Below are 15653 nucleotides of genomic sequence, written 5' to 3'. Positions count from 1 at the left end.
GCATCTCGACTTAGTCTACACCTATGCAAAAACTTTTGTACCCCCTACAAAACCCTTTAAAAATATAATCCTACCATTAAACCAAACAAAAGGCACAGATTTCACTTCCTTGCTGGGAACACCCAGTTCAACATTACTCTCCTTGCACACCTGCCTTGAGGCTGCTTCTGGGCCAATGTATACAAATTCACTAGACCATCTTTACTAATCCTACATTCTTGCCCCCTTTAGTTGATCAGTCTCAATGATCCAATCACTTCTATAGGATGTCCCATCTAAACACTGATGGTTTCCCAAACTCGTCTGGGGACCCTCTGTGGCTGCAGGTTTGTTCCAAACATTCCTAATCAGTGACACCACCCGATAGCAGTGATCATTGTTTATTTGAAATTCAGAAAATCATAGCATGCTTTACATTTATAAAACAATTTCTGCTTTTGCTATAGATTTAAACGCTCAACTGGATTATACTTTGCGCTCTGCAGTGTTCCCCTTTGTTGCATCTTCGTGACAATTTAAAGACTTGCAGATCAGACACCCAGGCAAACACTGAATAATCCAAGGCTGCAACATTATGATCACACTGGAGATAAAAAATCCTATGCAACTGCTTGGTTTTTTTTTTTTTGTTTTTTTTTTTTTTAAAAAAAGTACCAAACTTTTCCAATTTCTGTATTGTTCCTTAAATGCAACTTGTGAAATATCAGTCCAGGAGTTCAATTAAAAACCTGCAATCACAGGGGGTCCCCAGGATGGAGTTTGGGAAACACTGGTTTAGAGGTACTTGACAAGTGAAATTCCTATATCCAAACTAGAAAGGCCATTCTTCCCATCTCATCCCAACTACATAGTCCAGATAGTGATTGGAATTTTCCTGGACTGACCTCCAATTGGGCAGGAACTGCTCCACTCTTTCAGGTGCCACAGCAACATCTACCTGCCTTTCCAAAAGGAGCTTCTACTTCCTCAGATATTGTACTATTCTCCCATCATTGAAAGTGTTCCAAATACTTCTTCCAGTGAAGAGGAATTTGAGGTTGCCAATACTTCGTACTTCTGGGCACAGATTCTTTTCTGAAGACCGAGTTTCAGGGCAGAATCCATTCAGAATGGTGCACATTAGAAGGTGGCTTGGACCCATCCACTGGCACAATCTTATACACCAACTGATTCTCAAAACACTGGCAGATCTGCCCAGATCGCTTGTATCTGCCTTCCCGAGATTCTCCAGGTATACCAACTGTTAATCTACAAAACCTCATTTTAAGGTTAACCATAATAAAATCTTACAAGCTACTTGGAACTCTAGGTTCCAATTTGCAGGCTCATGCTAGGTTTCCTCAATGTTGCCGAATCCATTCGCCCATGGCCACTTCTGGTTACTGGGGAGCAAGTTAGACTTGGGTACAATCTACTGGCAGCCTAGGTGACCTCCCGAACAAGGGGAGGGGGGGGGGGGGGGGGGGGGAGAGGGAGAAAAAAAAAAAAAAAAAAAAAAAAAAAAAAAACAAAAACCACCTCGGATACATCTGTGGACCAATTCCCCCCCCCCCCCTTAATTGGTAAGGTTCTATTAAAAAGAATACTCAACCTTTCACATTGTCCATTCCCCTGTGGGGGATAGGGTGGTCCTGCTGTTCTTACCATACAAGGCACACGATGAATAAACTACTTGTGCTTCAAAACATCACCCCTAATTAGGATGAATTCTGGGATACCATACCTAATGATCCATTCCTTTATTAATTCACTGGCCACCGTTATTCCTCTTTTTGCACGGCAATAAATTAACTTTAAAAGCCATCTATAAGATTAATTCCATTGCGAGTTCAAGCAAAATAAAATCCATGTTGACAACTTCCAAGGGCTTACATGCTCTCAAACTACCCACTGCAGTTTTGACCTTGGGTTGCACATCCTTTGCTATACATCACTATTACACCATGCTTCAACATCGTTACATCTTTGGCCAAGAACAATTAAGGTCAATTCCTAAATGAGGGTGGTTATGCAACTGGATAAGCACAGCTACCTACAAACTCTTGGGCAACAATAGCTCTTCCCCCCAACCCCCCCCCCCCCCAATTCACCACTCTACAGAAGCCTAACTTTGTTTTGTTTCCCATTGCCTTATCAATTTGTGGCTCCATCTAGACTCCTCACCCCATTCACAGAGGCTTACCTCTTTTCCAAAAATAAGTTAATTCTTCCAATTTCATCCAACTCTTAACTGCTCCTGTGAAAATTCTGGAGAGGATGACACTGCACCAAAGCAATCATCTTTAAAAGGATGCATTGTACAAGAGGAATCTAAACACTTGCAATTGTTTTAACAGAAGTGGCTTGTACCTCAGGAGATGTTATGAACATTCCTACCTCTATACGGTTGATACAATGCATCTGCATTACCACTCTTTCCTGGTCTGTAAATATCAAAAACAGGGCCAACCGAGTAGCCCATCTTTGCTCTACTGCCCAATTTAACTGTGTGCAAGCAACTGTAAGGATTATCTGTAAAGACTTTAAAATATTACCTTCCAACAGGTACCAAAACTTCAGTTACTGCCCTTTTCAGGGCAAGAAATTCCAGCTTCATAGCACTATAATTTTGCATGTTCCTGTTGGCCACAGTCCTCTATTTGCATATGCAGATAGTCTGATTCTTTGTCTTGACAGAACTGCTCCCAACCCATGGTGACTGGCATCTCAAAACATTTGAAATTTGCATACAATGGGAAGAGATTAGCTTTGCTTTTAATTCCTCAAAGGCTGCTGCAATGGTGGGACAAGGACTGCAAAGCTAAGGGACCTGTAGATATGACCAAACTTTTCCAGCCCCTTGTGCAGCAAGGCGATGCAGAGGGGCTGCAATCTCTGCAAACCCTTCTACAAATCCAACAACTTGCAAACCCTAAAAAATCACTTCTGCAGGATTAGTTGCGAGTCACCACAGAGCAGTTAGTATTTTGTCAAGGTCAGTTTTTACCCCATCTTTAGAACTAACGTGCCCCAAATACTGAAGTGAACCCTAGTAAATGCTCTTAAGCCAAATTCTTAAGGAGCCCAAATACATGGTCCAGTCTTTACTGGTTCAACCGTGGCAGAAATTATCCAATTACAGCAATTACTGAAACCACTCCTCTTTCCCCCCCCCCCAACCAAGATTCTCTCCATCAACTGTTGGAATGTACTCCAGACATTGCCAAGTCCAAATAGCATTTGATTAAACTCAAGCCAAAAGGTATACAAAAATACAGTTTTGGGTCTGTCCTTTGCCAACTGCTACCTGGTTATATCCACTTGGAAGGTCTGTTAGACAACCAGTGAGCACCATTTAAGGCATCCAATGATTCTGCAATCTGGGGGAATGGAAAGGCATCCACTCTTGTCTTTGCATTCAGCAACCTAATCCATACACATTGAGGGAACCATCTTTTTCAAACCACAATTGGGGTTGTATAGGGGATGCAACTCTAACCACCTTCTGTTCCAACAACTGAATATGGGCCTTAACCTCATTGACTAGGTTGAAATCTACAATATTGTAGACCAGGGGTCCACAGTCCTGGAGGGCCGCAGGTTTTTGCTCCAATCCGATTGAGCAATAAGTGCTTATTAGCCAAGTAACAATCCTGCTTCACTGTAGTTTTGCTCTTTAAAATTTTGAATTTTTACTCTGCTGTATTCTTGGTTTTTAATTGCTCCTAATTAAAAATGTGCAAATGACGAGACCAGCATTTCTTCATTTGGAGGATATCCTTAGAAAGGGGAAGAAAATCTAAGATACGAGAATGATTTGACAGAGTTAAAATACTAAAGCCTTGAAATGAAACGGGCAAGAATTGCTTTCTAATTAAGCAACCAAGTTAGAACAAAAACCTGCAGCCCTCCAGGACTGATTGAAGACCCCTGTTGTAGACAAACCAGAACTTAAATGGGAATCTCATGCTGAATTACCTCTGTATATCCCAAATCATGGTCACCAGTGGGAAAACAGATGCATGTTTTTCTAACATCCCTTTAACCCTTTCCACCCAACCCTTATCAAGCCCTCGGAGGCATTTATGCCATCTCTTTAGTGCTTCTCATGTTCCAATACAAAAAGCCCCCAAAAAGCTACCTGTTTCACAAGGAACCACTTCCACTCCACCTTGCTAACCACATTTGAGGTTAAACCACAGTCTCTTTGCCCAAATTTAAAACATACCACATACCCTCTTTAGTTGCACATATAGTATACCAGTGTTTAAACATACCTGGAGGGAGGCACCCTTCTACACTTAACAGCTCCACAAGGGCTAATATCCCAGCTCCTTTGCATTTTGTGTTCACAGGTGGCAGCGGTAGTAGTGCTGCTGCTTTGCAATAAGATTGTGGGTTTGCTTCCTGGGTCCTCCCTGTGTGGAAAGTGCTATATGAAAGCACATTGGTGCAGGTAGCAGGCTTACAATGTGCACCATAACCACTTGATTTGTTGTGGCTCAGAACCCCCCACTTTTACAAACAGGCCATCAGGATGCCAGTAAAGCCACCTTTATACTTCCAAAGCCTTTACCCATCCAGTGCCATATTTCTGTATACATGCCAATGGTCAACAAGGGGTAAAGAATTTACAATCATGACAGTCATTCCTACTAAACTAGGAACTGGTACTACTTCTGGTACTGTACCAACTTCTGACCCATGGCCACTATATCCAGTTCTAAATAGCCAATATATGGAATATCCAGCCCATTGGCTGCCTTAAGTCAAAACCACCCACAATTGAACAATTCCACACCCCTCGATTCAAAATTCTTTAAAAGAATTGTTACCATAGATCCCATATCCAGGAGTCACAGGTACACTGAATTTAAGTTGAGGCAAATCATTTAGAACGTGTGTAATTCATTTGTTTTATACTGAAGCAAGTTATTTAAAAAACTGTTTATTGGTCATAACCAGTTTATGCTATTAGAAATATTATGAACATTCCAATGTTGTACTTTACATTTATTTAAAAATCTAGGCAATACACAAGCATTTTGTAGTGCAAGTTATATACAAAAAAAAATTAAGTTTCTGCAGCTTTCTTGAAAGAATGTGATAAAACAAAGTTGAGAAATAGGGTTACTTACCAGAAATACTCCATTATAAAATTCCGCTGCTGAAAATGACCAGACCTGTATAGCCGTCCAATCGGGAAAGTATTTGGCAGTTGGACAGCCATGCATGCTGAAAACTGACAGAATATGCAAACATATCACCTCCCATACAGCACAAGAACCTAAATTAGGTTAGCTGGTACAAAATTTACTTTGATGGAGATCTGAAACCAAATATTTTCAGCTACCAACACTAAATGGCTAATCTTAAGTTGCTTGAAAGAGAAACCAAGTTTAATAAAATCTGTTAGTTTGTGTACCCTTCCCATTACTACAGTCACTATAGTACTCTGCCCAAATAACCCGTCACTTTATCCCAATTGTTCACCTCTTGTACTATAGCGGGCATGTTTTTCCTGCAGTTACAGGCAAGATCCCCACTTTGCTTACATTTAAAACAATTAGGTAACCCATTAACATCATATGCAGGTTGATGCCACCACCTAGATTTATAAGGTGATCCTACTGTTGCCGAGCTCTCACCATTTCACTCCGTTGTTTTCAGATTTACTCTTACAGAAAAGCATTCTCCATTCCAGTACAACACAAAATTATACCAACGAAAGCCCCTTCCCCCTCATTGAATAGCCTCGGCTCATAAAAAAAAGGTTTGACGTACCAATCGTTTAAGCTCCCGGCGTAGGCCATTATCATACACTTTCCGCAAACTGATCCCTTAGCACAGCATCTTTACCCAACCACATCGCCCGGTTTACATCGAATTACAGTCCAACAATGACATTACACATTTAATTATTTCCTCTCCATACGATCAAAACACTTCTGAAGCTTTACAAAGGAATGGGATCTTAAAACATTTTGCAATTTTTCAAAGCTTTTCCGTGCGTCATTACGCTCAGCAATAGAGCGATGTTGTGTCCCGTGCCAGTCCTTCCAACTGTTCGTAAACAAAATCAGCTTGTTTTAACGGGGTCTTCCGATGAAAGTTCATATTTAAATTTCATCTTTCCATTCACACAGCGCTATAGCACTGGGACCAGAGTGTCCAAAAAATTCCTACATTTCTCCGCTTTATCAGGTACCATATGGAACCAACCCGAGTCAAAACCAACAGTCATTTCTTGCAGCAAAGCATCCTTTTCAATTTTCTCCTTTGCCAGTCTTGCCATCAACACCTGGAGTTGTTGCTTCAGGTCCGCCAATACTAAAACACCGCGTCTGCTGTCCAAGGCGCTACCTGAAATCTTCAAGCGCTTGACGACACTATAGAGCTTGTCACGTTTTTACTTTCTCTACCAATCCTGACTTGCACAAAAATTAAAAATGCACCTGTATTCTTAAACAAGGCTACTGACTAAACCAAATTTCTGTAGCACAAATCCGGCATTTAAAACAAATGCTCATGCCTTAGAGTCAAATTACAAACAAGTAATTAGATCCAATACAACTCGTCAAGGACTATATGACTATAAGTGAGCGTCAGAACATGTATAAACCCCCACAAACTAAAAAAACACTAGTGACATGTTTAAAAACAATGCAACACCACAAAGCAAGGCAACCCAACAATACATTGTTAAAACAGTAAAGAAAAACGTGACAAGCCCCCTTGTATCTAAAAAAAAAAAAAAAAAAACTTACAATTAGTTACAACATCTTGACTCTTAGCATACAACTATAAAAATAAATACTTAAAACTCCCCGTACAAAACCCTTTAAACATAATAAAAACATACCAAAAAACCAAACAGTTAAGACACAGATTTCACTTACTTGCTGCCACAATTCCCAGTTCAACATTACGCTCCTTGCACACCTGCCTTAAGGCTGCTTCTGGGCCAATTTATACAGGTGGGTGACTTAATCTCTTAAAGAGACACTCGCACTATTTAGGCCAGGGGTAGGCAACGTCGGTCCTGGAGTGCCACAGTATGTGCAGGTTTTTGTTCCAACCCAGTTCCTTAACGAGAACTCAATTATTGCTGATGAAGCACATTTTTCTTAAGTGACATTTTGATGCTTCATTTTAGTGGTCTCGCTTGTTAAGGTTCTCCAACCTTAATTGCTTATTTCAATCTTAAACTGCTGCATTCAGTGTTTTAATTGCTCCTTATTAGCAAAAAGATGTAAAAGACAAAGCAGCCAGCAGTTCTCCAGCTAGCTTTTTTCCAATTACATCTGTGTGTGTTCATCATGCACTGTTTGATTTAATAAAACACTTAATAGAAAAATGTGACAGACTGAAAATTATCTGTTTTAGGCTTCAAATCATTTATATCTACGATATAAGAGCCTTACATTGCACAGACTAACAAGCCATAATATTAAATAAGGTCTGAGATTGGCAATGATTGGTTTCTAATTAAGCAATTGGGTTGGAATGAAAACCTGTAGCCACTGAGGTTCACCAGGACTGACATTGCCTACCCCTGATTTAGGCCATCCATCTTTACTAATCCTACATACAGTTTTTAAGTCAGTAATTGACCTTGGCATTTGCCCTCGTATGCCAAATTGAGAACAGTGGGTAGAAACCAACCTTAGGTGTCTCGTACAGCAGAACTGGGTTTAATTGAATCTGGAAAGATCATTTCAAAAACACAACTCGAGATCTAACAGCTCAACCTGTCCACTGACACACACCTGTCTTCTGGACAGCGCCATCACTATTATAACTAAAAATGTAAGACCGCTACATAGGCTTCGGACAAGATATGGGCGTTTTAAAAGTTTATATTAAGTTTCCTAATTCTTACATCAGCATTTTGAAATGTGACATCTGGACTCACAAGACAGCACAGCAGTGGTTGTGCTGCTGCTTCACATGGAGATCGCCTGTTCTTCCTGGGCCTGCGTGGGTTTGCTCTGGGTGCTCCGGTTTCCTCCAAATGTCCAAAGACATGCAAGGGAGGTGAACAGGCGACACTACGTTAGCCCTATAGTGTGTTTTACGTGTGTGTGTTAGCCATAACAGCACAGCAATCCATGTCATATGTCTGTAATTAATAGACTACGTCAGCCTGCATCTGACCTGATCACTGCAGACTGTGAAAAATTCCCAGTAAACCCAGTAAAGCTCTCTAAGAGAAAATCAATACATGGAAATGCAAACAGCAGAGGCTATGACTGGCCTGAAATTAGATGTGCCAAGGATTCAACACAGCCTTAATGTTTAAAAGTCTGAAAAAAGAATGAAAAAATGTAAGAAAAAAATTATTTTAATTCCATATGTGACCACAAGAGGGCAGAATTTGCCCATAATCCAGCGTTGGAGGTTTTACATTTTCATTTTGACTTTCTATTTTCTTAAACTATTTGTATAAATATGTTTAGATTTAGATATAAATATTATTTTAGATGTCAGTACAGCTGTGGATGACCATTGTATGCTGGATGGTCGCTGACTGCAGGTTCTGGCTCGATTTCCAGTGTGATGGAATAAAAAGTGGAGACCTGAGCTGAAGCTCTAAGCACTGGCTCACCCCAGCGAAGTGTCTCCTGCTCAGATACACAGTGACACTCAGAGGGGATTATCTGAATGTTCACTTTGATTTTCATTACAGCTGTTTATAAACCAACATTGGGTTCCTTCTTCACTCAAGATTCAACTTGCCGTCACCTTATTGCCATTTTTACTATATGCCATGGAAACGTGAGTTAATTTTCAATGTCAGCCTTACTGTTTGACCCTGAGAGAATCAGGTAGCTTATTCTCTACTGCTCGAGAAACTTTGTGAGTCTCCATTCGTAATTGTAGTTTGTATTGTCAACACAAAATGCACTATATAACACAGAATATCTTTCACTTTAATGGTATTATTATTCTCCATTAACTCTGCAGTATTTTCTTGATATTTTTTGCTCTTTTTAATTTAATCATTTCATAAATCTCATCTCACCGAATAAGTCAGACATCACCACTTGATCAAGAAGTGACATAGGATCAGATCTTTGCTGTTTCTTTGTATTCACTGCTCTGATTTGTATGAGAAAGTAAAAATTCTCCATTCTGGACGAGATGCTTATTTTCTGATAACACATCTGATTGACACGTTGTGATGGCCACTCAGAAGAATGAATCGAGATCAGCTAATCTTAGAACTTCAGCAATTGACCACCTAGAGCAGACCGGGTGCCCTCTGGTGGCCTTGGAGTTTTACTTTAAATTGGTTTATTGTACTTACTCATGTCTCCACACCTCTATCAATTTTCTAACCTGCTGATCTCTTTATATATTTTTATCTATTTTAGTTTGCTTCTCACCTTTCCAACCATTTTCTGGACCTTCTTTTTCCATTTCAGATTTTCAAGATGTTGCAGTCTCTACCAGCAGCAGTGGGCTCAGAGCAGGAAAATACAAACCCAGGATGGCAACCCATCACAAGGAGACATCACTCACTAGTCAGGGGTCAGATGGGAGCTGATGGATTTTGAGAAGAAGCTGAAGAGAACTTGAAGATGGACATGAGCACGAACACGAAGGCAGTGGCTGAGGCATCAGTGAGTGGAGATGTGAGGAAACTGTAAATTTTGGAAACAGTTTGTTTGGGTTTTGAATTCACAGTTAATATAGGAAAGTGAACTTTCAGTAACCCTTTAATCCAATAGCATCAGTTACCACAAATCACATCTTAGGACACATGAGCTAACAAAATGTCGGCAGCAATAACAAACTAGAATGGTAGACAAAAACAACAGAAAAAAAACTATATATAATTCTAATACAGTGCACATCTATAGGTGAACCCACTACAGAATTACCACATCCTAACATGGAATTATAGTAAATATTAAGACTAAAGATACATAGTTAAGAAAGACAGATTACCTTTGAAATATTGTGAAAGAGTACCCAGGCACCCTGTTTGGATGCAGGCTACCACATCTGTAAAAAAACTGTCTCTCCCAGAAGAGGTGCCAGTTGTCAAAGAAGCCGATGTTTCACCTCTCGCAAAAGGTTTTCATCCATGTGTTTAGGGCCAGCAGTCAAATGTTGGTTTCATCTGATCTATGGAGCATTGGAAGTGGACATGTAACAACAGTTCTCGCAGCTGGGGTCCTCCACTTCATGGCCTGAACGACAGATGTAAAGTTCATACTCAGTCATTCTGACTGTCAATATTGAATGTCGTTGATGCCAGCATGGATTAAAATATTCCCAATAGTCCTGCCCTTGTGCTTCTCAAGGACTACTGGGGCTCTTCTTTTTACATCTTTAACTCATGTGCCAGGGAAACACAACACAAAGGTTTTACGTTTATTGAATAGAGTCTCTCAAAACAAATCAAATAACTGCTGTCTGCAGGCATGGCAGTGCAGTGGAGAGGGTTACAACAGTTGTGACAGGTGATGCTAGACTGAGGAAGTTGAGATGAAATGGGCTTGGGCCCATGCCTCCATTGTCAGTTTTACCAGGTTCTGTCAATGTGGCTGGAACAGGAGTTGGTGTAAACCCGACTCATCCCTAGATGTGTGTGGCACGACGCAGAGTAGAGATAGCCAAATCAACCCTGGGCATTGACTAAGTCCAAAAGAGGTGAGCTTTCTCAGTGCTCAGATGATTATGTCTGGCAAAGAGCTGTTGAATTTACTTCTCTAAAGATTCCAGTTCTTTGGTAACATGTTTAGTTCTAGATCATCATCAGTTCATTTGCCACATGTCTTGATAACTATCCATCAGACATATTTTTGTGTTCTTGTAACCTCTGGGCGTAGAGACATCTTGATAGAACATCCCACTTTTAACCTTTTCGTGAAGAAAAAAACAAATCTTAATGTAAAGAAAAAGAAAGGCATTAAGAATTAGATGCTGTTAATTGTAAAAACCCTATGGAGAAAATTTGAAAAAAGCTGGAAATAGAGAAAGAAGCAAATACAGCAAGCAGATGACAGTAGTAGTCTAATTGGAAGTCGGTAAAATCTGTTCAAGTCACGCAACCCAGTCTGATTAGGATATCTAATGATTTCTAATTTGTTATTAGATTTTAAAAGTTTTTTTTTTTTTAAAGTGCTCGTCTAACCATAGACTTTTGATTTCTTATGTGTAGCAAGTACAAAATGACTGCCACCTTAGTACCTAGTATATTTGTAAAGACAGAGTTTGCAGACACTACAAAAGAAAAAGAAAGTGGCTGTTCTTGTATGTGAGACCTCAGGAGAAGATATTATAGGACAAGGTGTATATATGACCACAGCAGAGTCGGACATTGAAATGTTTGAGGAGAATTTTAAATCCCATTGATCAAACCTACAGCTAAAAACACTGTTTCCAAGTGTCTTCTTTCAAGATATATTGTTTAACTGTGCAGATGATTACAGAAGCAGAGGGATGCTTGTCATGTTAACCCATAGGTGTTCCCAGATGGGATGTTACATGTCTCAAGTGTTTTTTTAAGGATATTAAGTGACTATGATCAAGTCCTGAAGAAAAGTTTTGTTTTTATTTTGAAGCCAGTCATGCCTCCTTTAAAGCCAAAATAAAGAAATATCTCTGGCTGTTCAATTACAGTGTCAGGAGGTGACATATTTGTGCAAGTTGTGTATGCGGAAGCAGCAAATTCTGTGTTGTTTATCAGTTAATGGTTGTGTTTACACATAAGTTATTAAACCCAGAGCAAAATAATTTTTTTCCTAGTGTTGACCTATGTGTCTTCTCCTGATTAAGTTATTTTTTTTTTAATTGTGCAGAAGATAGCATAGGGAGAGGCATGCTTCAAAGACGAGAATCAAGCAGCTCATGTTTTATTAGAAATTAGAAAAGCCTACAATGAGGTTTGATTTGATTTAGGAGCCAGTCAGGCCTCCTTTAAAGCCAAACTAAAGAAATTTGTCTGGCAGTTAAATTGCACAAGCAGCAGTTAATTTAGTTCTACATGTCTGTGGGGTGTTTTCACATTCTGTCCTGTTTAACAGTTAATGTTCTCACAAGTGATGAAACCCAGAGAGATAGGTGATCCCAGATTGGAAACACATGTGTCCAGATATTAGAAGTGCCTAAAATCATATTGAGTTGACAAATTTGATTTTATTTTGAAGCTAGTCATGTCTCAATCAAAGGTAAACTAAACAAAGTTGTCTGGCTGTTTCATTGCCCGAGCAGGAGGAGACGATTTAGGGCTATATGGCTTTGGGGTCTCTTCACATGCTCTCCTGTTTAACAGATAATGTTTATGTTTACTCAAAAGGGATTAAACCCAGAGGTAGATCAACTATTTCCTGGTGGTCTTCTCTCAATTAAGTGCTGAATTTTAACTGTGAAGATGATCACAGAAGCAGAGCGCTGCAAGACATCTTACGAGATAGGTGTTGCAAGACTTGACAGTTGTTATTTTATGGATATTAGAAGTGCCTCTGAAACTCCAAGTTTGAATTTATTTTGAAGCTAGTCATGTCTGTATTAAAGGAGGGGTTGCCAACTCCAGTCCTGGAGGACAGCAGATTTTCATTCTAACCCTTTTCAGAATGAGTGACCTGTTTTTGCTGCCAATTAACTTCTTTTGAACTAATTTTAATTGACTTGTTCTTGAAGACTCAGACCCCTTAATTGTTTATTTCTCCTTAATTATCACCCAAACAATAATGAGATACAAAATGAGCCAAAACAACTGGTGTCCATCATACAATATCTGAAAATAAAGAAAGATGAAGGTCTCAGGAATGTTGATCTGCTCAGGTCCACAAAAAATTTTAATAGAGCTCTTAGAAAGAGAAAATAAACATTATTGGAAATGTCTGCTAATGCACCACGAGAGAAGCAAAAAGCCATGAAATTAAAGATCTGGTTTAATTAACAACAGGAATTGGCACCTCATTAAGCAGCCGGTTGAAGTAAAATTGGTTGGAGATTAAGGCCCTGACTTAGTTGGTCTTCTATTGGTTCACTCACTTCACATTTCATTTCTATTTGGGTGCCATTTAAGGAAAGAGATGAAGCAATTCAGAGGAACAAATCTTTAAAAAGCCATTCAATTAAAATTAATTCACAAGAAGTTAATTAACAGCAAAAACAGGGCACTCAATTAAAAAAGGTTAGAATGAAAACCTGCAGCCAAGGTGGTCAACCAGGACCGGACTTGGCGAACCCTGTATTAAAGAGAAACTAAAGAAAGTTGTCTTGCTGTTTAATTGCAAGAGCTGGAGAAGACAATTTAGGGCTCCAATGTAAAGACTCAGGGCGGCACGGTGGCGCAGTGGGTAGCGCTGCTGCCTCGCAGTTGGGAGATCTGGGGACCTGGGTTCGCTTCCCGGGTCCGCCCTACGTGGAGTTTGCATGTTCTCCCCGTGTCTGCGTGGGTTTCCTCCGGGTGCTCCGGTTTCCTCCCACAGTCCAAAGACATGCAGGTTAGGTGGATTGGCGATTCTAAATTGGCCCTAGTGTGTGCTTGGTGTTTGTGTGTGTCCTGCGGTGGGTTGGCACCCTGCCCAGGATTGGTTCCTGCCTTGTGCCCTGTGTTGGCTGGGATTGGCTCCAGCAGACCCCCGTGACCCTGTGTTCGGATTCAGCGGGTTGGAAAATGGATGGATGGATGTAAAGACTCTACTTTTCTACTAATTATTCTATATAAGTGCATTTTTTTTTGTATGTTATTCATTATTATTCTTATCAAATTTTTTTTGTTGCTGTTTTTTGACATCCAGTAAAGCACTTTGAGCTACATTCAATATTTTTGTTGTTGTTGTAATATATGTCATATCTTTATATATATGAAATATATGTATATGTATTATATATGTATATATATATGTAATATATGTACTTTGGTGGTCCTACAAATGAACATTGAGCGCTCCCGCTGTAGCGATGCCATTCACAAATCTCAAATAATTCCATACACAATATTATTGATCTGCTGCTATCAACTTTGTGCTTGTTAATATGTCAACAGTCATGTTACTGCTGCAGTGAGAGGACACAGAGGTGGGTCTTAGCTCATCATACATTCTCACTGCATCTTCTTCAATTTCCTGAAGACCTCAATTTCTCTTTGTTCTTGTCTACTCAATGGAAATGAAATCCTTTAAGTCGATTAGGTTTTCCCGAAATAATGCATTTGATGGTGAAGTGGATGGACATGATTGGCATAAAACACTGGGCATATTTTTCACGGTGCTATCTAAAGAAATGCATCTTAATATTCCAGGATTCCTCAAAAGAGGTCACTCAATCTTTATTTTATACCCTTGCCAGTAGCCAACAGAGTGATATTTCATGTATTTGAGGCAGACTTCTTTTTTTCTTTGCTCTGTTTATATTGTACAAACTGCTCTATAAGATTCATAAATTATTGATATTTTCTCATACTTTAATTAAGTGTTGCTTTTGATATTTATAATATGTGGTCATTATTCTTTTGGAACATTTGGATCTTTGTATGTAGCATTTTTTTTTCACACTTTTCCTATCACGGCCAAACACAATAGCATGGCCTCCACCTCACTTAATCCTCTCGTGCCGTGTAGAAAGCTGGTGTCCTACTGGCTGATTTGCAGGTTTAAAATGTTGTATTATTGGCTTTGTTGCAGGAGGGTGCACTTCTGCTGTTTCGGATTTGGTTTGGATTATTGTAAGCACAGAAATCCTGTTTTTTCCTAAAGAAGATTAAAAGCTCCATAGTGTTTTTCCTTTCTTGGTTCTTGTCTTCTTCCTTTTAAACAATTTTGTTTAGAAGTGTTTGTCTGGGTGGTGTTGTTCCTGGCCATAATTTTCCTGAAGTACTGGTATCCTCTAATTCCAAAGATACAGTACGTGTTAGTGTGATTTGAAACTCTAAACTGGTCCAGTGTCTTGATATTAGGATAGATTCTGTGCCCCCATGACCCTAAATATCATTTAAGACAGATTAGGCAATGGAGTGATGTTATAAATTAGAGAATTTTACCGCTAATATGCTTGAGCAGAGATAAAACGGTTACATTGAAAATGATAAAGTGTAACAGAAACTGATTCCCTAGGGTTGCTGGTGTATGTGTTTGGTAAAACTGCTTCCATCCCCAATCAAAAATGTCTTTATCCCTAAAGGCCATGTCACATCTGATGACTTTTCCTGTCGTAACTTTCATTTACAATATCTTAGCAAGTCAGTGGTGCACTCCCATGAAGAGGTTGTGTAATATAACATACCTTACAACTCGGTCCGACAAAATAAAACCTGTTTGTTTTCTGTCTTTAGTTATAGGCGCAAACTCTGTGTGCATGAGAGCTACCAACCAATGAATGCTCATACAGAACCATAATGAATTGAATGTAGTGATGAGGAATAAGGAATTTGCGTTTTTTGGATGAAACAAACAAAAGAGAACCTCATCTGTCTGAAAAAAATGCGGAGACTGCAGCTGAACTCCCCATAGCTTTTAACCCTTCATACAGTGCCAGCTCCATTAGGCAGCATACTATTGGCCATCATAAAAAGGGGTAAACACAACTGTCCGGGAAGGTCAGCACACGATCACTAAATGTGACATGGATGGCGATTATCAGTGGTTTGAGTTGACGTTGCCCAGGAATGGAAAATCTGACATACAGCTCACGAGTAGAAGTCACGTAACATG

General features: G+C 39.6%; 1 long non-coding RNA gene across 1 annotated transcript; it reads right to left on the bottom strand.

Annotated features, from left to right (window-relative positions):
- Positions 1 to 5880: 5880 nt before the first annotated feature.
- LOC114668671 (uncharacterized) lies at positions 5881 to 6990 on the bottom strand. The gene is made up of 2 exons (XR_003718907.2): positions 6879 to 6990; positions 5881 to 6720 (listed from the first exon to the last, which is right to left on the bottom strand). It is a non-coding gene; the product is annotated as an uncharacterized LOC114668671 (long non-coding RNA).
- Between the last annotated feature and the right edge of the window lie 8663 nt (positions 6991 to 15653).

The sequence above is a fragment of the Erpetoichthys calabaricus genome, chromosome 18 (genome assembly GCF_900747795.2).
Source record: "Erpetoichthys calabaricus chromosome 18, fErpCal1.3, whole genome shotgun sequence".
NCBI classification, from domain to species: domain Eukaryota; kingdom Metazoa; phylum Chordata; class Cladistia; order Polypteriformes; family Polypteridae; genus Erpetoichthys; species Erpetoichthys calabaricus.
The sequence above is the reverse complement of the archived record's forward strand: the minus strand, read 5'-3'. Positions and strand labels throughout refer to the sequence as shown.